General features: G+C 38.4%; 1 protein-coding gene across 8 annotated transcripts in view; it reads right to left on the reverse strand.

Annotated features, from left to right (window-relative positions):
• LOC108493986 overlaps positions 1-25,996 on the reverse strand; it is a 288,034-nt gene that overhangs the window by 194,059 nt on the left and 67,979 nt on the right. For 6 of the 8 annotated variants that reach the window (XR_001873682.1, XR_001873683.1, XR_001873684.1 and 3 more), the window contains one exon: positions 15,128-15,200. The exons of the other annotated variants lie outside the window; for them this stretch is intronic. The gene's annotated coding sequence lies outside the window, so the exon portion shown is untranslated. The remainder of the gene's footprint in view (positions 1-15,127; positions 15,201-25,996) is intronic. 8 annotated transcript variants of the gene reach the window in all.

Below are 25,996 nucleotides of genomic sequence, written 5' to 3' on the forward strand. Positions count from 1 at the left end.
AGCCACCCAGCCAGGGGCACTGGGCACATCTCACTCAGCTTCTCCTGTCTTGCAAAATACTTTTTTTACCTCTGTGCCCCAGAGAAGCAGCTTTCTAGACAGTTTTACACATGTTCCTACTATTGCAACAAATGACTGACTCCACCCCAGAACTCTAAACAAATGCTGTAGGGAAATACTACTTCTTTACTGGAAAGGTGCTTTCCCATTACAAGAGGCAGCTACACTGCCCATCATTAAGCAAAATGATTCAATGCAGGCCTGGCTCCTTAAGCATAATAAACAAAATTATAGTCTGATTTTATCAGCTTTTCAATCTAGCAATTGTAACTTTTATAAATATACATATATATACACACACATACATGTGTTCTTTATTAATGTCTCCCTTGTCATTAGTTTTAAATATTGTCACACTCCATCACATACGTGCTGTGTACATATAGCCATTACTCCTCTTTTATCCTTTTAAGTTAATGATAAGCCTGAAAAAAATTCACTCTATCCCAGCATACACATGCATTGCACAAGGATGGGACTGGAACATGTGAAAAGCCAAATCCTCTCGGAACCCATCATACATTGACTTGATTAAACTTCTGCCACCTTCCACTCACATCAAGAAAAGAAACATGACAGTATAAAGCAAAGCACACTGGCAAGATGCTTGGCTCTACTGACTACCAAAATCTGAACTTGCAATAGTAAGAGATGTAGATTTTCAACAGAGGGTTGAAAAATAAGAGCTTTTATCTCCCATAAAACTGTGTGAATAATTAGCCATCTCAGTTCCAGTCTCCATCTCTGAATTTGCACAGGAAACAATCTTGAAAAATGTATAAAAAAATAAAGCAAATAAATTATATTGTTTGACAAGGTAAGGAACCTATTTATTTTCTTTTTTACTCAGTCCCCATTAATGCCTAAAAAGATAGCATGTTGTTTCTTCCATGGTACTTCAAAAAAACCCAGACAGCAAATGACTTCACACTCTTATCCTTCCAGTAGTTATAATGTGGCCCTGAACATTAATGTGAACCAATAAAAAGTTTCCTGTTACACTTTTAATTGACTTTGCATGCAGCCTGAAAATTCACCTTAACTTTCTAAGTGCTGCATTACTCACACCCTCTTTTTTGCACTGGCATAAGGAGAGCATAAACAGAAAGAAAACAATGATTGAATATCTTAGAAAACCTGAAACAATACAATCTTTTTCATCTCCACTCACCCTTTTGTAATTACACTTCTATTAGTTCTTATAAAAATAAATCCATACTCAATTATAGTGCATCTGAAGAAACACAGAAATACTTTTCTCCAAGTTTGAGTTTCAAAAGGAAGCACAGAACCAGGCTGTTCTTTCATTTATTCTGATGCATTTAGAAGTTGCTTCAAAATGTGCTCGCTGTTTTCTCATTAACTTTTAAATCATCTTAAAATCACTTGGGAATAAAGTAATAATAATAATAACAAAATAACCCAAGATAATAAGCTTAGTTCCTTTTCAGGAGTTGTGGAGAATTAGTCCTACTGTGTAGTTCATTCCTTCAACATTTTATTTCTTTGTTCTGTAAGGATTTTCTGTCCTTATAATGAGGGAGAAAAGAATTTCTGTCCTAGAATTTAGAAAATCATATAACTATTACAAAATCTTATAGAATTATTCAACAACCACAAAGTGCTACAAAGGGAACATATTTCCTGTTACATGACAAAGAATTTAAAGTAATTTCCATTAATATTATATAGAACATTTTTGGATCTAGTCCTACTAAATCCTTGTTGAAAAGTCCTGTGGGACTGAAAAAGTCATTCAGGATATTAATAATATTTAATTTTACAATTACAAAGACATTTCATTTGACCTGAAAGTTCAACATTAAGTTTCCAAACTAGATTGAAAAATACAGGGTTTCTTATTGAAATGAAATACAATTTTTCCCATAAATAAGAATGGAACTATAAATGGTACATGTATTTAAATATTGACTAAAGAAAAAGCCCCAACATTTATTCTTCATATTTAGTTGATTTTATATTTTAACAATAAACAGACTAAAAGATATTGTCTTTTTAATGGGTTTATATCATTTTCATAAAGGGAAGTCACTGAGGAAAGCCTTGAGTTATTATTTCAATTCCTTCTGCCAACAGAAGCTTTGCTTGTATAGGACTTATTTTAAACAGATGTTTTATTCAGATGTTTTTAAAAATTCAAAAAGAGGGCTTGAGGAATTTTAGAGACACTATTACTGTTATTAGAACACTTCTTTGTATACAATACATCCCACTGGAAAATAATATAAAACTAATTGAAATAGTTTCATAAGCCATTTCACACACATCTCCCAAATTTTACAAGAACTCTGTGGAGCTAGAAAACAATTCAGATTCATACATCTTTCTCAAAAAATAATGAAATTTTACGGATTGTAAACAGTGATAAATTTAAATCTGAAGGCTTCAATTAATCTTGATAAAGCATATTAGTGCATAAATTAGTTTATGTATAACTAAATATATTCAAAATGCAAATGGTTTATAACCTAGGCACCAGACAGTCTTTAATAGCAGCATCCAATAAATTCCTAGAACTCTATCTACACCAATGCCTAAGTACCTGAGCCTTAACTTTACTTCCATGTCTCAGTGGGACCACTCCAGGAGTGAAGTTACTCCCTGTGTTAGCATCTGTTAGCATCTGTTAAATGAGATCCATAATTACAGCTGGCAGTTGGAAAACTGAAGCAAAAATGAATTAGCATTTCAAATATTTCAGTATATATACTATTCCCATGTCACCAATTACAGTCCCATCTGTACAAAACTGTACCAAAAATACTCATATTTTAATATCCTTCCCTTTCATCTCTAAACACTTTGCTTGTATGGAAAAATAAATTTGAAAAGCTGGGTTTTCACCACCAAACACCCTACAGAATGGTCAGCCTTGCTCTCAACAGCAGCAATGCATTAACATTGTACAAACTGCTACCTAATGTTGGAACAAATTTAATTCATCAGTGCTACAGTTTTCATAATTTTTGACTTGCTGACCATGTTAACCATCATGAATTCTTTTATATATAGATAAAAGAAATATTATAGGTATGTTATCAGATAGAAGTAAGCAGAAAGGTAAGTTATCTCAAAAGAGCAGCTTTTTCTATGAACTTGGGCACATGCACTTTCCCTCCCCTCCTTCTTTTCACTCTTCTGCTTCTGTAGTAATGATCATTCACTACAGTATTTATAAAACTGAAAACAATAAAATCCTCAAATAATTCATGTGCTATTAGAAAAGAAAGTTGGAGCAGCCCCAGTTTCTTCTTTTTAAGAAGAAAACTTACCTTGAGGGCAAAAGCAGATCAAAAATATATGGCATTTACTATTATACAGAATATGTGTCTACAGAACATACTGTGTTTCTGAAGAATAAATCTCTCTTTACTAGAGTACTTATGTCTTGCCAAAAAGCCTGAAAAAAATATAGTAATTCTATCTGAGGTAGCCTAGATAATCACTTTATTCAATGAAATGGAAAAACCCATAATACTATATACTCTGTTATATTTATATTTTCGTTTCCAGACACACACTCTAGTATTATCAGAAATACAAAAAGCCTTAGTATAACAGAGAAATTTTGTAAGTTATCATAGAACAAATGTTACCTCCAGGAAAGTAAAGAAAAAACTCTGAATTGAGAAAGCTAACAAAAAATAAAAAAGGATATTTTTACCTGTTTTAAGAAAATCCTGAGACCTTCTAATTTACTGCTTCTCTATACAACTTTAGGGAAACACTATCAAACTATCAACTATCAAACTATCTGGACTTAGTAATGCAAGACAAATAGAATGCAAGCTCTGTAATCTGAATTAAAATAGATACCTGAAAACAAACAATTGTCTTTATCTAAGAACTCTTCTGTTAAATTAGAACTAAAATAATTTGATTTCATTAAAACTGATACCTTTAAGGTCTGTAGAAAGGTAAACTGTCTACAGAACCCCCAGGAACTGTTCTTCTAAAGCTGCCAGTTTCGTGACATTTCAGAGAAGAACTTTGAGAAAAATATTACTGTCAGGAATAAAGAAACAACAATATTTCAATCTGTCTCCCATTACAAAGCTTTATTTTGCATTATTAATTTAAAATATAATTATGTATATAAAATAGAAAGGTGTCAATTCCATAAGTGCTTGCTCCCAGAAGTCCCACCAGGTTGAATATATTTTTCCAGATAAACAGGACTACCTACAAGTATAGTCATTCTACGAAATAGATATTTTTTCCATCCTCCACTCCCCCTAAAAAAAAAATATTTCTGAAATATATTAATAGCAGACAAAACCTGACTGGGTACAACACTTCTGTTATGACACAGCAAGTTTATTGCTGTACTTAAAAGCCTACATTGTTGTAAAGCCCTATTGTGAATTTCCAGGGAAAAACATTTTAAAGTATTCCTCAAATCCTGTGAACTATTAAAACCCCCCCAATACTGATCAGACACTACTATGAATTATGTTGTTCAGTGCCAGAAATCCATGCAATAACATCAGTTTATAATGCTTATTATGAGGCTGAACACTTGCCATGTGAATAAATTTAATCACAACTAGTCTCTTCACAAGTTTGAGAAAGTGGGGTTTTATATTACAAAATCTTAAACTTTTATACAAGATTTTGAAGATGAATAGTTATAAAAATATATATATAAAAATGCTTGTACATTTCAAATACCAACTAAATTCATATTGTATTAAGGATACACATGTGTGAAATCACTGGATAATCAGTATTCAAGTACATCTGAAATACTGTGTTTCATGTATGATTTAGTTAAGGAGAACAGGCAAAAATGCTGTAAGGAGTTTCATGGATTCTAATGTTTCCTCCCTCTTGTTCATGGCTTAAAATGTGAAGTTGTCAGACACACAGCTCATAAACCAGGGCATCAAAAAAAAAAAAAAAAAGAGCATACAAAAATAAACCAGACAGGCAAAGCAATAAAATTTAATAGGTTATTCACTCAATGGCACATAAGATTCTGAAGGAGAAGGAATACTTTTAACAACGTGGTATTCCTTTAACAGAGACAATCTCTGCATTAGAAGCGACACAGAGTGAAGACAGACAAGATGACCATTTCTGTCCACACAGAATAAATAAAAAACCAAACAAAACCAAGCCCCCAGACCATTATCACGTGGAACAGAAAAGACCTTCTTGAAACGCAAAGTCAACAGAGGGACAAGCAGGTGTTTGCATTCTCTGCAGTTTAACTCATGGGCGTCATTGTGTGCTTCACAGAAAGAAAAACAGTTTCATTTGTAGATCTTGCGGGGAAACAAAGAATTTCAACAAGGAGCCCCGATAAACATCTTACGCTGTTAAACATCTTCACCGGGAGAGAGAGAAAAATCTCCCCCGCTGCAAGCAACCGTGGACATCTTTTGTTCCCTGATAAATATTTGCCTTTGTCTTTTGTGATAAGGTCTGCTGCCTTCGCCTAGCGCACAAAAAGGGCCCGCTTGTTTCTGTATAGAAAACATTTAATTAAGATCATTTCCGATTTTCAAGCCCCCCCCCCCGTGCGCTGAGGAAAAAGAAGAGCGAAAGGGAAAGAAAACCCGACCCCCGCCGGCGGGGCGGAGGGGCCGGGGAGCGCGGCCCCGAGCCCGGCCGGGACCCGCCGGGGGATGTCGGGCCGGGCAGGGAAGGGCCGGGAAAAGCCGGGAAGGGCAGACAACAATCATGCACGCTCCGTCCCGCCGCGCTTGGGAGCACCGCCCTGCCAGGGAGCGCGGGGTCAGCATCTCCTGCGGTCCCGGTGCCGCAAACACGGGCCGGGGCGACCGTGGGACGAGATGCTTCGGTTTGCCCCGGCTGGCCTGGGAGGAGCGGGGAAAAGTGTTGTTTCGGTTGCTGGAATTTTTTTTTTTGTTGATTTTTTGACTGTTTTTTTTTCTTCTTCTTTTTCTTTTTTTTTTTTTCTTCTACGTAGGTTTAGACCGAGTTGCTCTTCCCGCTACGCTTTTGGTTTTTAAATCCTTTAAAAAGTAACGTACAGTTTGAGGGTTTGCCCCTTTGTCACAATTCACGCTTCACCAAAACATCGAAACCTTCTTTACCAAAATGAAGAAAAAGAACAGCTTTAATCATTATTTAAAATATTCTGCCTACAAAAAAAAAAAAAAAAAGCCCCATGTCAGACTATACGGACTCCACGGTGTTAGTTCTCTGAGGACTTCACCTGTTTTAGAGACTAGAGTTAGAATGCACAGAATAGTCCCCAGTACTGTAATACTTTGAAACACTGAAAAGAAAATCTAGGAAAATGTGTTTATGCAGACACAAACAATACACAACTACCAAAGCTCTTAGTCCTTATGTGTATGTTCATTTACTGGAATTAATCCTCTTTATCATGTTGACTGCCTGCAGGACCCAATCCTGGAATATTTCTGTGTGCCAGGTGCATGGAACAATATTATTAAATGAGGATTCGCTGCAAGTCTAAGCCACTCAGCAGAGTTACCTCCCCACATACCTCAGGACGACACACCCATTCATAACTACAGACTTATTTCTTGACTCTGTATGAAATTTTGTGAAGAAATATCAACAAAAATACTGGTCTGAAATAGGGAGAACAAAAATGCAAAATTTAAAACCACGTGATATGAGTAAGAAGAAATACCAGCAAAGATACTCCACCAGGAAATATGCACAAAGTTGGAAGAAAAATCATTCCTGCAATCCAAATATAAACCACAGGAGATTAGCTCATACTGTGGACATGGGATAGTCCTGAGAGATTTTCCTTTGGTTAAATATTCAGAGCACAAAGTTGCATTTTTTCCTTCAAACCTTAGCAAAATAAACTATAACATTTTTACCGTGTTTCAGAGAGAATAACTAAATTTTGTTTCTCCAGGACTATCAAACTTTTTATTTCATGAATGAATTTGTGTGACACCAAAGACAGCACCATAAACAGAAGGGAAAAAAATGGTTAATGCAAATAAATCAAAGTCATTCCATCCTTCTCTGACCATCTGTCTCCCCATGAATACACATGCGAAAAATAGAATTTGCTAAAAGCAGCTTTTTTAAAAGTCTATCACATTATTGTTCCAAGTAAAAAAACAAGAGCAGAAACTGCCAACAGTATCATCTTACCTGCCTTTTAAGCAAAAGTGTAAAAACACAACACACAAGAAAGCCTGCAAGCTGACAAAGACTCTGGATTAGCAACAGCAATTGAAAATACATCACTCTTTTTTTTTTTTTAATGAAACAGATTACTCCCCTACATATTGACACATCAAAAAAATATGATTATAGCTCAACTTGATATTACAGTGCATACATACACTCCTATGCTCTTAGCGGGTTTGATCATCAAAACATTCATTCAACAAAAAGTATTTTTTATGATTCCATAAGTGTTGTGCTAATAGTTTTGAATTGAGAAAGGTAAATGCACCTTATGTTAGCCTGCTTTGCATAGACTCATTTCATGAGCTCTCTAGTAGCTGTCGAGTAAGAGCTCCATTTTTTTAACCTCCATTAGTAGTAAAAAGTTTCAGATAAGGTGCCTCACTAGAAGTCTTGAACATCTTAAAACTTCAGTGTGAAACTAAGTTTAATTTTCTTAACAGCACCACAAACTTGACAGGAGTGTTTCAAGGTGATCCTATACGTATTACCATGTGTAAGATCAGTACCTAAAAGACAAGGTATTTAAAGTAACATAATCAGAATGTTTGGTATGTCTCTGTTTTGTTTATCTGTGAGCAGTAGGATTCAATGAAAGATAAATTTACATTTTTATAGGGGAGGAAATTCTATAATAAATGATAATGAGAGTACCACAAACAGAATACAGTCTTTTCACAGTTTGTGTGAATTTGATGACAAAGAAAGCCATAAACAAGACCAAAGAGTGTAATGGGATTAATCCAAGATTATCTTAATTGATCCTCTCCATAAGTACAGTGAAACCACATCCACTTAAGAGCATTCAAGAGGATAATGAGTAAGCAGGAATTACCCAACTTCAGCGTCAGCATTGGGCTGACAGTATCAAACAACCATGCAGAATACTGGACACAAGTTAAACTAAGATAAAGATTAAAAGCTTCTGTCCAGTTACAGAAGGACCAACAAAAGACCTACCTATGTTTCAACTTTTGTTTATATAGGCAGGACAGATAAAGATAGCTGTAAACTTGAGACTACTTCAGTACGTTGGGGATACACTTCTTAGCATATCCTTGTACTCTAGAAAAGTGAGATAAAGCCTTTTCCAAAGGCAAACTGGGGTTTGGGGGTTTTTTTGCCTACAAAGTCTGGGGCCAGAAGAAAGATGTTCTATTTATCAAACAAAATGTGGTAGGACTAGTTGTAAATGGTTCAAATGTATTTAAGAAACATGGAAGTGCACTTAGTACCTACTCCAATATCTGGCCATTGTTTAAACAACACATGACTAAAAATATTAACTGTTAATAATCAAGGAAAGCTAGAAACTTAAGGAGATATGGATCGTTATCTTTATCAACTCAGTAGGAAAAAGAAGGAAATGAAGGCAAATATGTAACAAACAAACCATGCTGCCTTTTACTGGCAGTTCAGGCACATTCCATACAGAACAGAAAATATGCAATGTTTTTCCTGGAAAAAAAAAATTGTTTCTATGTCACAGTACAATTTTTTTGTAATGCATATTTATGTTATTGAGGGGTTTGGGGTGCTTAGTTTTAACATAGGTCATCTGTTCACATCATTTATTGCCAACAGTTCAAGTTTATATTTTCTGATCGAAGAGATACATAGAGAAGCTGTCTGAGTGTTCAGGGATGGGGTTGGGAAAGCCAAAACTCCCTGGAGTTGAGTGTGGTGAGGGATGTGAAGGGCAACAAGAAGGGCTCCTACAGGTACAACAGCAGCTACAGAAAGAAATGTGGGCCTGCTGTGGAAATCAGGTGGAGGACAAGGACATGGAAAATGCCAAGGTGCTCAATGTCTGCTTCACTCATTAGGATAGGAATCCCAGGCCCTCCAAGACATTAGGGGAAATATGGAACAAGGAAGTCTTAGCATCAGCAGAGAAAGATCAGGCTAAGGAACATTTCAACAAATTGAAGCAGACATAAGAAGTCCCTGAGATCTGATGGGATCTACCCATGAGTGCTGAGGGAGTGGGCTGTTGTCCTTGCAAGGCCACTCTCAATAATCTCTGAAAGGTTGCAGTGACTGAAATAGGTTCCTGAGGACTGGAAAAAAGCAAATGTCAATCCCATGTTCAAGAAGGGCCAGAAGGAGGACCAGGGAACTACAGGATGCTCAAGTTCAGCTCAAGCCCCAGGAAGGTGCTGGGACAAATTTTGCAGAAAAATATTCCAGACAGATTGCAGACAAGTAAATGATAGGAGTAACCAGCACAGTACTAAAAAGGGAAAATCATGCTGGACCAACCTGAGAGCTGTCTATGATGAACTGAGCAATGAATGTTTATCTTGATCTTACATGGCCTCCCATAACATCTGCACAGACAAAGGAATGATATATGGACTAGTAAGTGGACAGTGAGGTGGACTGAAAACTGCCTGAACTGCCAAGCTCAAAGGGTTGTGATCAGCAGAAATTTCACCAGGAGGACAGTCCCTGGTGGTCTACCCCAGGGGTTTATCTCAAGGACAATATTTTTCAATTATCTTCCCCAATGACATAGGTGATGAGACAGAATGCACACAAAGGGAGTTTGCTGATGATGCAAAAGTGGGAGAAGAGGCTGATATGCCAAAGAGTTGTGCCATTCTGAGGGAAGTAGAGAAATGGGCCCACAGGAACCTCATGAAGTTCAATAACGGTAAATGCAAAGTCAAGAACCTGGGGAGGAATTACCCCAGAGAGCAATACATGCTGAGGGCTGACCAGCTTAAAAGCAGCTCTGTAGGAAAGGACCTTGAGTTCTGTTGAACACCAAACTGATCATGAACCAGCAAAGTGCCCTTGTAACATGTTGACACTCTGGGCTGCATTAAGATAATCATTGCTAACAGGTCGAGAGAGGTGATCCCTCCCCCTGCAAAGTCCTGGTCAGACACATCTGGGTCCCAAGATGGGTTCCCCACTACAGGAGGGACAGAGGCATACTGGAGAGAGCCCAGCAAAGGACCACAAAGAGGATTAAGGGACTGAAGCATCTGTCATATGAGCAGATGCTGGAACTGTTCAGCCTGGAGCAGAGAAGGCTCAGGGGCATCTTATGAAAATGTATAAATACTTTAAGGGGGAAGGAAAGAAGATGGAGTCAGAATTTTCTTGACAGGATAAGAAGCAAATGGGCAGAAGCTGAAATACAAGAAATCTCATTTAACATAAGAAACCACTTTACTATTGTGAGGGGAGTTGAACACTGGAGCAGGCTGTTCACAAAGGCTGTGGAAACAAAAACTAACTGGACACAGACCTGAGCAGCTTAGTCTGCCTGACCCTGCACTGAACAGAGGTTTGGACCAGGTGATCTCCAGAGACACCTTCCTGCCTCAGCCCATCTCTGATTCTGTATGTGAGGCATTGTGATAAACTTCATGGTAAAACACAACACACTTGCATATTCACTGTTTTTGGCTACCAGAATTCTTTCTATTAAATTATCCAGGCTGAAGAAAAAAAAAAAAGAAATCAAAACCAATTTGAAGTTAGATAAGTGGATATATAGTCACAAGAGTAAGCTGTAAAGTGTAGACAGACATGTCTCATCCATTAAAAAAAAAAGAAAAAAAGAGGAGAGTCTGGGGGAGCTGGGTCTCTTCAGCCCACAGGAGAGAAGTCTTGGGAGAACATAATGTTGTCTACAACTGCCTGACCAGAGGATACAGAGAAGACAGAGCCAGACTCTTCTCAGAGCTTCACAGTGGAACTAAAAAAGGCAACAAAAAAAAGTCAGAATGTGGGAAATTCTGATTAGATAGAAGAACTTATTTGTTTGTTGATTTACCATGAGAGTGGTCAAACACTGACACAGGGTGTGCAGACAGGAATCTCCTCATGAAGGAATTCAATGTGGGAATGCAAGACACAACTGGACACAGCTCTGAGCAACCAGATCTAATTAGATCAGTTTCTGGAGGTCCCTTCCAGTCTCCTTTATACTGTGATGATGTGATCACAATGACTGCAGAAAGACCATGTATGTAATTCTTAGGCAACTCTCCAAGTATGAGTATGTGGAGTATGGTAGCTTGTAATTGCTTTGCTCTTGATGAAACTTAAAAGAATAAAAGAAAGAATGTCATAAAAGACAATGAATCTCTCCTCTTTCAGACTGGTTACTGCAAATCATCTCTGCAAAACTATCAGCAAGGAGTTATCTTAGTCATGAAAGACTGGTTTGGAAGACTTCCATAACTGACACTTTACATTTATTTTATTAAGTGCATAACAAACCACACAAGTATGACATCAAGCTTTTCACTTCCGAAGTCACTTATCATTTATACCTTTCACTGTTACCCTGTCAACACAGCATGGTTTTTCCTCACAGATATTTGTACATAACCAAGTGTTATCTAACTCCTGGTGAAGGTTCTTGGTTGTACTTCAAGATACATCAGTATTATTAGGAGAACTCATATCGACAAAACAAAGCAAAGCAAACCAAACAATAACAACAACAAAAAAAGATATTAATGCCAAAGAAGAATCCTGAAAATATTTCACAGTGTGTGGGGTGGTGGCCTGAGGAGGGGCAGAAGATGAGGCTGGTCGTTGCAGTATCCTTCTAACACCCATTGAGTGTGAACCCCCGTAGGTACAACCCTGTGCTGACCACCAGCACTACCAGCAGAACCCCAAGGGCAAGGGGATGTGCTGGGCAGACATTTGAAATTAGCTCAGCTGTTGATGGGCTATGGCTCTGTCCACAAGTATAATGCCAATGCAGCAAAGCCTTCTTCCCTTCAGCCTTGGCACAACACAAACAGCTCCCCCTCTCCCACAGGAACGCTGGGAAGCCTGCACAGCACCATGCTGGGTGGATAACAAATGGGCAGCAGTGCCTCCTCTGCCCCTTAACCAATTCCACAGCACAGACATGTCCTGCAACCCCTGCACTGAGACCTCAAATCAACATCTACTGCTGGCACGTTCATACTCGGATCTCCTCTCCTCAGACCAGACCTGGGCTTACTGTCTCTGTAAACACCTCAATTGATTCCACTTAGGTTCAGGTTTGCTCCCACTGGGACTGATAAAAGAGCAGTCAGTGACCAGAACAAACCCCTCAGAGTGCTCTGCTATTTGTTCACAGGTGAAAAAAATTGGAACAAAGAGGTCTGAAATAGATTCTCAGGCTTCCCTATTTTTCCTTTGAACTTCACCTTCCTTGAATCCTCTTACAGACCACTTGGCTGTTCCAGGCCCTTTCCTTAGATAAATATTGGCAATGAACACTCTCACAGGCAAAAGGGATTTTTAACTGCTTACTGATCCTTTGTGCTCTAGATGCCAGCTAGACAGAAGTGTTGTGCCTCTTTACATTGGATTCTAGATGCTACATGAACTGTTACTTTGGTTTTCTCCAACAAATTCACGGGCCAAACTCACATAAAAAAAATAAAGAAAGAGAAACCAACTATATAATAAAATATTTTTTTGGTAGAAATGCCCCTAAAAGGAAATTAAAATACAGATTTGCAAAGGAGATTTCATACTACACTCTTACTGGCATAAATGAAATCAGCGTTTCTTGGCACTGTGCTTGATGACATACAAATGTATTAGAAAAGATTTCCCTGCCCTGAAGACTTCATATATTTTTTAGCTATCTGAGAAACTTCTAAATCAGTGGTTTAATTCACTGGCTAGTGTTTCAGAGAGCTCCTATGAGCTATAGGAGTTAAGTTAATTTTCTTCAGGGCATGAGTTTCAGGTTACATTTTTTGTTTGAGAAAAATAAATTCCAAATGTCATCCATGTGCTTTCCTCGGCCTAGCAATCCCTTGCAGGCATCAGCCTGCACATCTTTTACTAGGGAGTTAAGATGGGCATCTTCATTCTTTCCTACTGGGTTTTTCCTCCAAAAGATTAATTTTTAGTCTTTCTTGTTTGCTTTATACTGGGCTTGTATTCCCAGGCTACTTCTGTAGGAAATTGCATGTTTCAGACTATCTTTAATATCTAAGAAGCCTCTTTGAAAGGGCCAGCTTGTCCCGAAACAAGATTCAAGATAAATTGTGTAGCCAGAGACTTTATAGACAAGCACTCAAAGGAGAAGGTCAGATTTTTTATTCTTTATTCTACCATCTATGGATGTTTAATAATATTTTTAGGACACTTTTACAAAATTTTGTCTCTTGATTCTTCTCACTCTAAACTTCTATATGATCCTTTACTTGTACAGCTAATTTATGCAGTAACTGATGTGAATAAACCAATTGTAATCACTCAGGCAACCAATTTTGCCATTTTCTTATCTCTGTTATCCTTTCTATTTTATCTTTTGCTCATCCTTTCACTTAGGTATAAAATCAGGGAATAGTTGAAGGTTCTGAATCTTGTTTCTTCACTTTTCCCCTGACTACTGTCCTGGTTACACTGGAGAGACTGGAGAGCTGGTGTCAGAGTTCACCACAGTATGCTCAGGCCAAAAAGGTGAATATGAAAAATGCCCATGTCTCTGGAGTATTCAGGGACCCACTGAAACCCAAAACAAACCAACTGAGCCCTTGCAAGACCTGTTGAAATGTGACATTAAAAAGTCTAGAGCACTTCTATGAAGGACTAGAGGAGATCCCCTTGGAAATCCATGGGCTACTTTTCCTTCAGTAAATTTGAAATGGATCTGAAACCTGTACTCTGCATGGATAATATTGTCAGTTGTTCAAACTTCAGTGTATTGAAGCTATACTATTTTGTTCCAATGCTGTAATTATCATCACACCAAACCAAGAATACGCACTCAGTGGGAGCTATAAATAACTACAATTAACTGTGTGCTATAAATAATTACTGTTAAAAAACCTGATTTTCGGTTCAGAGTAACTGTAATAAATAAAAATTTCTTTTTCTAAAGGCAATCCTAATTTGATGCACTCTTGTACTTGTCAAGTTATAAAACACAACTCTGGACCTGCTTTCCATGCATAATTATCTCTCAAATGATACCAACCTAATTAACCTCCTTCTGTGTCTAGTTTGCATTCAAGCCAAACCCAGAAGCACAGTCACTGACAGCCCAGGAAAGGTACAGTAAACTTGCTTTTGGTTTGGGGCTTCTATACCAAAATCCAAATTTGCCTGAAGCAGGTCCTGATTGAAGCAGCAAATATTCTGCCAGTCCTAAGCTGGTGTTTATTCAACATGGAAAGAAAATAAACTCCAGCTGTGGAGGCCTAGAGCTCTCCACTGAGCATGTAAAAATTGAAGCAAGTTGGGCAAATTTGAGCAATTTTTGTAGTACTATTAAAGGCACCTTCTCTTCTGCCTTCTTACTACAGTAATGAAAGGGCAGAAGATATTTTCTCTAAGAGGTTGCCTGAATATTAGCAGAAGACCAGATTTCCTGAATTACTGAAGCCTTTTGGTGGAAAGGGAAAGGAAGGAGTGAAAGAGATGGATAATTTTAACTTAAAAAATTACGGTTTTCCAGAAATAGATTGAAAGTAGAATTTTAGAATGGAAGATGCTAGGCACTGTTCAGAGACAACACTTGCCAGCCTGAAGGCAAAATCACTGTAAAACTGGACAGGACAAAACAAAAGTTCTAAAGAAGCATATACAGATATTTTAAAACATTAAATATATGAAAAAATAGAAATCTGTATAAGAGAAGGCCTATGTACAAAGCCCAAGAATAGAAGTGAGGTCAATAGGAGCTGAAAAGTCTCTACACTGCTTTTAGCAGCCAGCTCATAGCTATAAAGCATGGAAGTGTTAAAAACTGTGCTTTATGAGATTTCTAAAAAAATTGTTCTTTGGGGTATATATTGACTCAAAGCACGACAGTTCCCAGTAAAGAAACTAGAATAGCACTTCCTTCATCCAAGTCATCAGCTCCACACTAATTGAGTAATAACAACACAGTAATGCAGCTTCCCCTTACCATTCAAGCTGTAGACTTAGTGTTTAAACGGTGACTTGTTTTTCCAGATACGCAGTGTAAAATCCCTAAAGACCTAGAAAAGGAAGGCAATAAAGGGCAGTTAGAAAAGCATGTGTTTTACTAAGTTTGACTGGAGATCCGTTAATTTTGTATGATTTCTGGCTTGAGATCTAGCTGAGCACATCAGTGGGAGGCTAATTTAAATGACGCTGGAATTGACGCCTTCCAAATTTTCAACACTATTGGGCCCATAAAGGGTAACTTGACAGCATCAAATCATCAAGGCACACACCAAATGTTCTGTTCACAGTTACCTTCAAGTCCTTGGGCTGAACTCACCTGACAGTGTTGTTTAACAAGGAATAAGGCATTTCCCCATTGCTTCAATGGCCCCTTTTTGAGAAGGCACTGGTAATACTCCTTTGCCTTTATTTACTTCTTCTAGCACAGATAGTTCTAAGACTACTAAAGCACAATCAATTTGAATGTTAAAATATCCCATATCTACAAATTAACACCCAAACTCCTCACATCTCTTTTTGTAAACTTACATATTAAAGTAGGTGAGATGTGCTACACCAAAATTGATAGCAATGATAGGTCAGAAAAATAGCAACATTCTCCTCAGTGCAAAATAATAGTTTTAAAAGTCAGTGTTGTTTAAGGTTTCACCTGAGTTAATACTGAAAAATTTCCTAACTTATTACTTTACACTAAGGAGAACAATACTTATCACCTGAAATAATGATTAAGGTTGTCTCTGCTACAGATTCTCGAATCTCTTTAGAAACAAATACATTGGCCTACAATCTTCCTATAACATATCAGAGAATCTCTTTTACCCACATAAATGGGGGGTAATTCTCTCACAGAACACAGAGGAATCAGACTCCAAAATGAGAAGCTATCAGTATGGTAGTTTTCCCTCATATACCTTCAAAACCTAAACTCTTTGCTTTGGGACATGCTCAGCAGGAAAGCTGGCACTAGGGGCATCCAAAAAGCTAAAGATGGAGAACAATCAGACATGAGAAAATTATTTATAGTTCTGGTGGAAATCATTGTACAAACCCAGTGCTACTGATTTATTTTTTTTTTAACTGGAGGTATATTTAAAGGAATCTGTAAGAGATTTTAAACAGCAATCTGGACTTTTAATATTGCTAGAAACAAAATATTATTAAAGCTATAACTGTAACTGCTAATATTTAAAAATATTCTTTGTGTTTCTTAAATCAGGATTTTACTTATGATATTCACCAGACATTATTCCTACTAAATAGGAAAGTATATTCAACTAGGAACTAGAACTAAATAAACTGAAAGCTAATTAATCAGAAGTAACGTGAGTTCTAATATAGCTATAGTACTTCTTATGTAGCTACAGTACTTATAGATAATGTTTAGCTATAAGGACAAGGAAGACACACACACCAACACACATCCCCCCAGTGCCAGAATCCTTAAGAAGTTATCACAGCATGATCTCCACTTATGTGTGTTCCCTTGTGGAGTGCTAACACTACGTATAATGGAGACTGTGGAGTGGAAATATCAGCAAAGATCAACCATTGTAAATCTTTCTGCAAGCACTGGAACTGACACAGCCAATTAAACTGGTTCATATAAGAAACGGGCAAGTCCATAAACACGGCAGAAAGACAAGTAATTTGGTAGTTAATTCGCATAACAAAAAGCAAGTCCATAAAGTTGTTTCCAATTCAACGCTGCCCTCAAGAAGCGTGCTCTCCTTAAAAGGGAGCATGTAGACGCAGTAAGGGTCATCAGCTCAGCATTAGACAGTACATGATGTGGACATGAATCAGCTATCTTCTCCCAAAGAGAAGCTGGCTAAAAGTTTCTGGAAGGGTCCTCAAGTTTCTGGACAGGTCCTCTTGTTTCTGCTCAAGTCTCTCTCTCTCCCAACTTCTGCCTCCTTACCATTCCTGGATATATTAAAAGAAATTGATATGCACTGCAGGAAACCACAGCAAAGGCCCCAAAGCAAGCTATTAATTTCTCACCTTTATATTATTGCTTTAGAGAATTCAAAATATATGTGCTTAGTAAGAAACACATGAATAAAAATTCACTGTCTTGAATTTCCAAGCGTCAGTTGTCCAAAGAGTCACATGATAAGAAGGTGGAGCTTTTTGGTTTATTTATTCAACCGAATGAAATGGTATTACCTCCTGCAAATGTTACTTAAGTAATCACACTGCAAAGACTTATTCTTCCATTCTGTCCTAAAGTAAAGTGAAAAGTAATTTCATTTTCACATTGGTTTCAATATTGGAACTAGCACAACTCCTAGCATTGCTCCTTATTACAAGCTTTGCCTTTCTTCAAAGACAGCTTTGTTAATATTATTGAAATAAGAACCTCTGGAGTGATTTTCTGAGCAAGCAAGAGTTTAAAACAGTTTGAGGAGAGTGTGAGGTTACTTACTGGGAGGAGAGTGGGAAGCAGTACAGATAAAGGAAACAAAAGGCCCAGCTAGATGACCTGCAGATTTGGACCTTTACTGAAGCTCTGAACGTCAGTTAGGCTCAACAGAATACAAAAGCACAAGGTTTGGGTAGAACTGGATTTTGTCAAGATGTCCTCACGCTGATCTTGGAAAACAGCAACAGGAAGATGGGCAGAGATGTAGGCAGTCTGCCACACACACACCTTTCAGCTTCATTCTGTTTTATATACCACACTCACACCAAAACATAAACTCTTTGCATTCAACCCCATTTTCACAAAAAAAAAAAAAGGCTTCCTAAAAACCAGTTGCTTTAGTTTTCCACGTCTTTCCCTCAACAGCTAAGCCAGCTGTGAATGGTGTTCAACACTTCCCTGAAGCAGAGGAAGGACGAGAAAGGAGAAATGACCTCCCCATGTTCCAACTGGAAAGCTTCACTGCTGTCTTGGACACTGTGTTTTGTGAGCACCAACTTGGGTTTCATAAGTGATCCCTCCCACCAGACCTCCCGCTCTTCCCTATGAGACTGGGAGGAACAGATGGAGAAAAATCAGGTCTTCTGCAGGGGTTTTTAAGACAAGCTACTGCATTTCCAGTTTAAAAAAAAAAATACAAATGTCAAAGGGAAGTCTAATGAAATGTGCTGGTTCATAAATGCATGCTGAAGTGAACAGGAGAAAAAAATGTTGCAAATGGCAAAAGAAGGTATACAAATAATGTTTAAACACAGAAAGTCTCAGTGTACTGTGAAATATTGCATGTAATTTTAGGAAATAAAGACAGAAAAAAAATTAACACTGCAATTGCTCTGAAGCCCATTTCACTGGATATGTGGGGTTTTTTTCCCTCAAGTATTAAAATATTATTTTCAAATGTCCCAGCTGCAACTTTAGAAAGCATAATCAAAGGGATTCAAGATATCTACTGATACAGAAGGCCTGCAAAATTCTAAAAAAATTCTATTCAGGCATAGAGCACATATTTTTATTTTATTAATATCTACAAATTAGTAACTATTTTGTGCAGTAGAGAATGGATACTGTGGCTCCATAGCTGGTTTGGACCCAATAACCCAAGTAATGGAGCTGAATAGAAACTCGTTTCATCACTAAAAAGTACAATTAACTTCAGTAAACTTATAACTTTTAGATCATCTCTTAGAGCATACTCTAAGCCATTTAAAGATAATTGTGGTGAAGCTTGTCATCTGTCCTAAAGCTTGGATACAGAGAGGTCTTTTTTATTGCCAATGTCTTGATTTGCATGAAGTAAACCATATTTGTTTTCAAAGTAAGATGTTTTCAAAATATTTTGCTTAAGGTAATAGAACAAACAGAGAACCTGATATGGAACTCAAAGACATTGCCCTGGGGCTATTTTATTCCACAGCCATCTAATATAGGACTTCTAAACTCCAAAGCACCTGGAACTGGCTACCATCACAGAAAACATATGGAACAGATGGCCCGCAACCTGTTTCAGCTTGCAATCTCCATGGCCCTAAAACATTAATTTCACTAAAATATGTAGTGAAACCTCATCACAATGTGTGATATTTGTAAAGTAGGATCTCATTTTAAAACTCTCCTTGAATCAACATAAGTTTAATTTGCATTTCATTGTTCTAACCTACTATATGTCAGGCACATAACCCAAACCTATGTCAGAACATCATATGCATCTCCTGACAGAGAAAAAACACACATATGAATTAAAAATAAGAATTAAAAAAAAGAGTGGGGCTGCTAGCTTATGAAAAATATTTTCTGTGAGCGTAAATGAATACTCAGTACACAGAACCAGCCTGAACCTAATCTGAAGTAAAAACTTCAAAAGTGTCCCCAGGTGTGCACATCAGGTCCTCAGCAAAATGTTTTGCTTTTCAGATTTGCTTCTATTGCACTCTAATATGTGCTAATGTAAACAAGCAAACTGATGCATTCAATTTTAACTATGATTTACTCTGAAGAGCTACATTTAAAGTTTTAAGATCTTGGTAAGCTTTCAGCACAGTGCAGCTGTTCTCATAAAGATGTAATGAAAGTGTAGTGCCAAATCTTTAGTTTGGCTTCAGACATATGAAGCAAACATAAGAGATTTAAACAAATGGACATTTACTACTGTTTACTCAAGGGTGATTTGACCTGAACCATCAGCAGAATCCAGCGGTACTTCTTGGTGTGGATGACCATCATGTTTATGGGCTAGTCCACTGCAACACCAGCCACACAAACACGAACAAAAAACCTGGGACCATCAGCTGTGTAAGTCAAATTGTATGAAAACGAGATTTTTTGAAACTACTACTCAGTGGTTTCCTAGCTTTTTACAAACGCGTTTTAAAAATGTGTTTTCTGCTAGCCAGTATTACAGCTTGAACTTTATACAAGTAATTTGTAAAGATATGTGTATACCAAACATCTGTAACGAACTGAGGGTTTCGGCCAGGCAGAGAACTGCTCACTGCACAAACAGGTACTCTGGACTCCCCAGTGGGCAGCCGACTGACCTGCACATTCTGCCTGTCAAATCGTGTCCATTAAACAACTTACACAGTAAAGTAGGCTCATTCCACTGCTGCACTCCCCAAATATTTATCCATTCTCCTAAAGCCTCATTCTGCAGATGACAGCTCTTTGGCAACCTGCAAGGCCAAAGACGTCAGGCCTCGGCTGTCTCTGGGAGGCCCCGCACGAGCTGCGGCCACTTCGTTTTTTTGTGTCCTCATAAAATCCCTTCTGAACTTTGGGTTGAGTAAGCAGTTCCACAAGCGGATTTAAGTTCTCCTCTGCAGCAACAAGTGCAGACACAAGCTGTACAAACGCCCTCTGTCGTGGTCCCTCTCTTCCTGGAAAGACACCGGGTGACTCAGGGCTCAGCAGATGTTGCTCTGGAGAGGAAGCACCAATGTCCAAAAAGGCAGTTCTGAAGAAATGTTGGTAGGCACCTGTGTTGTCCACAAAACAGGATGGACAGGAACAAGAGAGAGACTTGGTGGGAGACCAGGGAAGAAGTTGCACTAGGATTTATTTAGAAGAAAAGAAATACGTAGCAAAGGAACGGGGTTTCTGATTCTACAGTAAGGTTAGCCAACCTTGTTGATTTTTATCTGTCCCAGTAGCTCCCCTCACATTTCTGACTATTGGCAGTTCACGTATATTTTCTAATACATTAGACTTGTCAGTCTTCTAGGAGAAGAACTTGTCAGTCTTCTCTGGAGAAGAACTAGACAGTTCTTCTCCAGAGCTATGAAACATTTATGGTACACCAGCAAGTAAAATTTGCTTTTTTGGTCTATGGTCTCTTTGGATGAGGTCTCTGGGTGGGCCTAGCTCCTCTACTTCATTGGTGTCATGACAAGTCAAACACACAGAGGTTCAGAAAACAGATCTATTTTACAAAACAGTTTTCCTTAGTTTTAAAACAGTAACTTTGTGCTATCCTTAGATGCAAGGAAAGATTACTATACAGATTACTTCAAACAGTGTAAATAATTCCACGTAAATCTCAGTTACAAAACGTGAACAGTACATAGTCAAACAGCTAAGAAACTTTAGGTTGTATGAATAGATATGCTTGAATCTTCTATTAAACCCTGGTGCCATAAATCACGTCACTACATAGGCTGTTCTGCAGAGTTAGGACCTTGCTGGCAGGCACTGTCATAGGACTACTTATTATTCTATGGCAAACTGTAAGGAGGAGATCAATGCTGAGTTTTAAAAAGCAAAATCCTTACCTGAGCCCTGGTACGCTTTACATTATCTGCTGATGCCTACTTCCAGTTATCTGTCTAATTCCTACTGTTATGTTAAATTCTGACTTTCCAACATGCAGCTAACCCAGTTTATGAGCATGCTTAGCAGACTTTTTTTCTGAGCAGCTTGAATGTTCATTATTAAACTATACTCTCTATCCTTAGTAGTTCACAAGGCACGAAAATAAAACCCAGTCTCATCACGACCTGTTAAAGAATTCCCTGCCAAAATTGATTCATTTCTTCCCAGCTGTTTTGGCCACAGAAAGTTTAAAAAAGGCAAGTAAAAAACCCGAAAAAAATAGTAAAGTATTTTTTGCCCTTGTCTCCAAATCAGAGATGCTATAATTATCATACACTTTCGTCCCTAAAACCAAATAAAAACAAAATCCAAAAAATCCAAGACAAACAAACCCAATAACAAAAATCCACCTTCTAAAGCACAAAACACTTCAGCTTCTGAGCTTCACAGAAGTTACAACCTCCTACAAAACTGTATCTAAAAGAAAAACTGGAAAAGTCCTTAAACATCCTTACATGTGTCACCTCTACCTCATTCACAGCAACTGTATCACTTAGGAATCCTGTTAGAGGTGTGTTATCTTAAGTTCCACACCATAAATGTATGCTGAAAATTTTAAGGCTACCTCCAACAAAAAGGGGGACAGGAGTAGCTTTGCTTACTTTGTCACTTATATTGACCTATTTAAAAGGAGCTTTCACAGTAATTTAAAAGTAATCAATCACTTAAAGACAAGCCAATCTTTCTATTTACCCAAGTCAGACAAGGATTGTTTTTTTAATTTCATAGGGACTCATCACCTGGTAGATGAAAAGCAAAACATAAGATTAAAAAAAAATCCCAAAACCAACAACAACAACAACCCCACCAAAACAAACTAAAAAAAGAAAATAAAAAAAAGAGGTTGCCTTTGTTGTCTTTTATTTAGTTTAATATATAGTATGGACAGCAGGTTTACAACTTTGAGAACTTACCACTTCCAAGTAGTGTAAAATACATGTTTTGCATGCCTCCAAAAAGCCAACAACTTCGTATTGACTAATGCCATCTCTTTCCAGTGTTCATCTCCCTGTCCTGCTTTGCTCCAATGAGTCATCATTTTAATCCTCCAAGTGCTTCTGCTGCACTTACAGTGTAGCACATAGATACCATCTGCTCTTGAGCTCAAGAACTGCCACAAGACATCATTTCACACCAGCCAGCCCAGCAACTGAGATATTTTACAAGAGGAAGAGTCTGTCTGCTGGTCTTGCTCTTCCTAAAATACCTTGTGGGGATCATTGTGTTCCCCCTCTGAGAAGGATCCGGGTCAGAGCAGGGGCATACAGGGTGGGGGGAGGCCCCTGCATTGCAGGGGGAAAAGGGAGAATGTCCCATTCCTGCTCCCTGCATTGTGGCCAAGCAGAACCAGCACGGTCTGTGACCCCCTCTGGGCACCACTGAGGCTGCTGAAGGTATTTATGGTCTGGCCCAGAGCACTGCAGGCCAGATCCTGATCACAAGGCTGGGGGTGCCTTGTGCCACCTCTCAAAGCCTGGAACCCTCAGAGGGAATGTAGCACAGGGGTGCAGCAGCCTGTGCTGAACCTGGCCCCAGGGTCCCCCAGACCCAGCATGGTATGTGCCTTAGCTCCAAGAGAGCACTGTCACCTCTCCACTGGCCCCATCAGTCACCACCTGGCAGAACCAGAGTGAACAATCCAAACTCCAGGTGATGAGCATCTATGTCACAATGCTCCAGAGCATGGCAGGGCGGCCCAGGAGCCTTACACCCCCTTACATCCCTGGAGTCTTGTCTGTACTGCCTGATTCCCCTCAACACAGCAGCTCTCCCCCCCTCACCATGCCCGTAACCTCCTTCATGGCACAAACAAGTAGTCCTGGTGAAGTTTCAACCCTCCTGCTTCCAGACAGTGGGTAACAGCATGCAACAATTCTGCCCCACCAGCAACAGGAGACCTCAAAGGCCATCACGGATGCCAGGTGACCAGGAGTAGACCAGGAACAAGAGTCACTGCCAACATCAGTACACCACACTGCCGTGGTGCCAGGCAGGCACAACTCTCACTGCTCTCCACACTCACTGCCTGGCCCTTCGGAAGGACCCAGCAGGGCTGTGCCTGACTGCAGACCTGCAACCTGTACAACTCACACCAAACAACTGCTCTAGCAAAGGGCTTCAAGAGAAAGCAATAACTAAAAATAATAGAAGATGCCTCCTTCATTTCCAGGAAGGTGAACAGCTGTTCAAGGAATTGTTAAAAATACCTATTAATTTCAAGTTAGTTTAGCTTTTCTTTGGATTCATTTCCATTTTCACATACAATTTGATATCCTAAGGAAACAAGTTATTTTGGTTTAGTTTTTTTTTTTCCCCCAGTAAAACACTTGCTCCATTCAAATAGGAGCTTTTAAACACAGAGTAATTAGGAAAAAAAACCCAAAAAACCAAAAAAGTCCTACCCTTCTACTTAGCACTAGGGAATAGTTTTCTTACACCTGGGAAGGGAAACAATAGCTTCTGCCCTCAGTGCAAGAGTCTCATGCTGGTAATGTTAATCCATTCCAAGAAGATGGGGCTCTCCTCTTCCTGCTCTGTATGAAGAGTCTATGAAGGAGATTTCAGGTTCAATCCCCTTTTTCTTGAAATAAATAATATCATAATGCACTTTTTAAAAGCAGAAGCATTTGAAATGGTCATAACCAGAGTTATCTCTGGAAAAAGGGTTGGGTAACTAATGAATATTCCAAACCAGCATGATATCAGCTCTCCAGAGGAAGCACAGAAAGAGTACCACCCTGAACAGGGCTCGGCAGCAATGAAAGAAATTTAATCTTAAATTAAACAACATGGGAGGAATTTCACAATGTAGTTGAGATGAATATTTTATTCATCACACAACTACAGGAAATAATTAACCCTATAAATAACATTTTATAGTAATAATAATAAACATGATTAGAGAAATAGCATTATCACCTTGCAACCCTAAACTATACCATGTTAACAGATGAAACTAGACCAAATCTAAAAGAAAGAGCATGTATAGCCTCAGTCCACGCAGGGAAAAAAAAGGCAAATATTCAGTCATACATAAATTACAGGGAAAGAAACAAGTAAATTGATAGTCCATTGGCAAGGACATAGTATGATATTTAGGAGTTTGATTGCTCCTCCCAGGCCCTGCCACTGTGAGCCTCTGGGCAAGTCACTTCACACTGAGAACCAATTTATATATCTATAAATTAAACAAGAGAGTAGGGTTCTCTTGGCAGAGTGAGAGAGTTTATGCTGAGGGCAACATTTCTTAAAAGACCTGGCACTAAGAGTGGACATGACTCCGCCGAACATGAGCTCCCCATGTGCTGTCAGGGCTGAAGGGAAAAACACATTCCCGGAGGCCTCTGTGGAAGAAGCCTGAATAGGACTAAGAACTGGGATTAACTGTATACTTGGCACTCAAGCATCTAGTGTTGGAAGGCTATATCAATGTCTGATGTGCACAATTCAAGAAACTCACTGAAGAGCCTCATAAGTAAAGGACTGGAAGAAACTTGGTAATGCAGCTTCATTTATCCTATGAAAATTATGTCTGAATGGATCACTGGCTAAATCAGTTTTGACAGGAGGTTTTTAGAGGTAACAGACAGCACTACAAACAAGTCCCAGCAGTCAAGTTCAGATCATATTTATATATATGATGCAGATACACAGGGATGAGTACTTTGCCACTGGAACACAGTGGCATGTTCTCTGTCCTTGACCCTTTTAAATCAAGATTGGACCTTGCATTCTGAAAATCATATTTCAAGAGGAATTCATTTCACACAGAATGTTAACCTGAATGATCTCACTTTTTTTGTTCTGCTTTTTCTTTTTAGTCTACAAGCACATAACAATATATATATGATATCATATACTTAGGCTTATGCAATTCAATAGACTTTGAAAAATAGTCTTAAAAGCACTAACGAGAAATCACAGTTGAAAAGTACTGTTCATAGCAATACTAGTTCTTAATATGATGTAGTTCGATGTTGATGAGTTACTCATTAAAGATATCTTTTTAATTTTTATATTTTAAATTAACAGAATGGAAAATAATAACATATATAGTAAAATTATGACATATAAAATGTGGCATACACTACCCAGTTGAGACTGATATATACAGATGTAGAAAAGAGGTAGAAGAAGAAGACTTAAGAGTGACCAAATAAAAATTTTTGGGGAAAATCTCTGTGTGGAGCACCTACCACCAAGGTAAAGCTTCACAAGCCCGTTCCTAGTTGAAGGTTTTCTCCTCATCTAAATCTTCCCTGTCAGGTCCCTGATGTTTATACCCTCCAGCTGTTGCCTCCTTTCCTTGCCAGCCCAAGGCCTTTCCCAGCTGTTCTGCACTTCTCATCCCGAGTCTCCAGCACCTACATGCTCCAGCTGCTAGGTATTCAAATCGATACTACGGGCCTAACAGCCTATAACCTACTAGTTAACTCAAATAACTTCTTAATTCATGGGGAGGGAGAGGACCATCCGTTGCTTTTAGACACAAGGCACTCAGATTACTTTATGTTATTCAGGTTTGTTATTTTAAAGACGGCAAAACAACAGGCTAGTTTC

The sequence above is a fragment of the Lepidothrix coronata genome, unplaced genomic scaffold (genome assembly GCF_001604755.1).
Source record: "Lepidothrix coronata isolate B3197 unplaced genomic scaffold, Lepidothrix_coronata-1.0 Scaffold21, whole genome shotgun sequence".
In the NCBI taxonomy this organism is placed as follows: domain Eukaryota; kingdom Metazoa; phylum Chordata; class Aves; order Passeriformes; family Pipridae; genus Lepidothrix; species Lepidothrix coronata.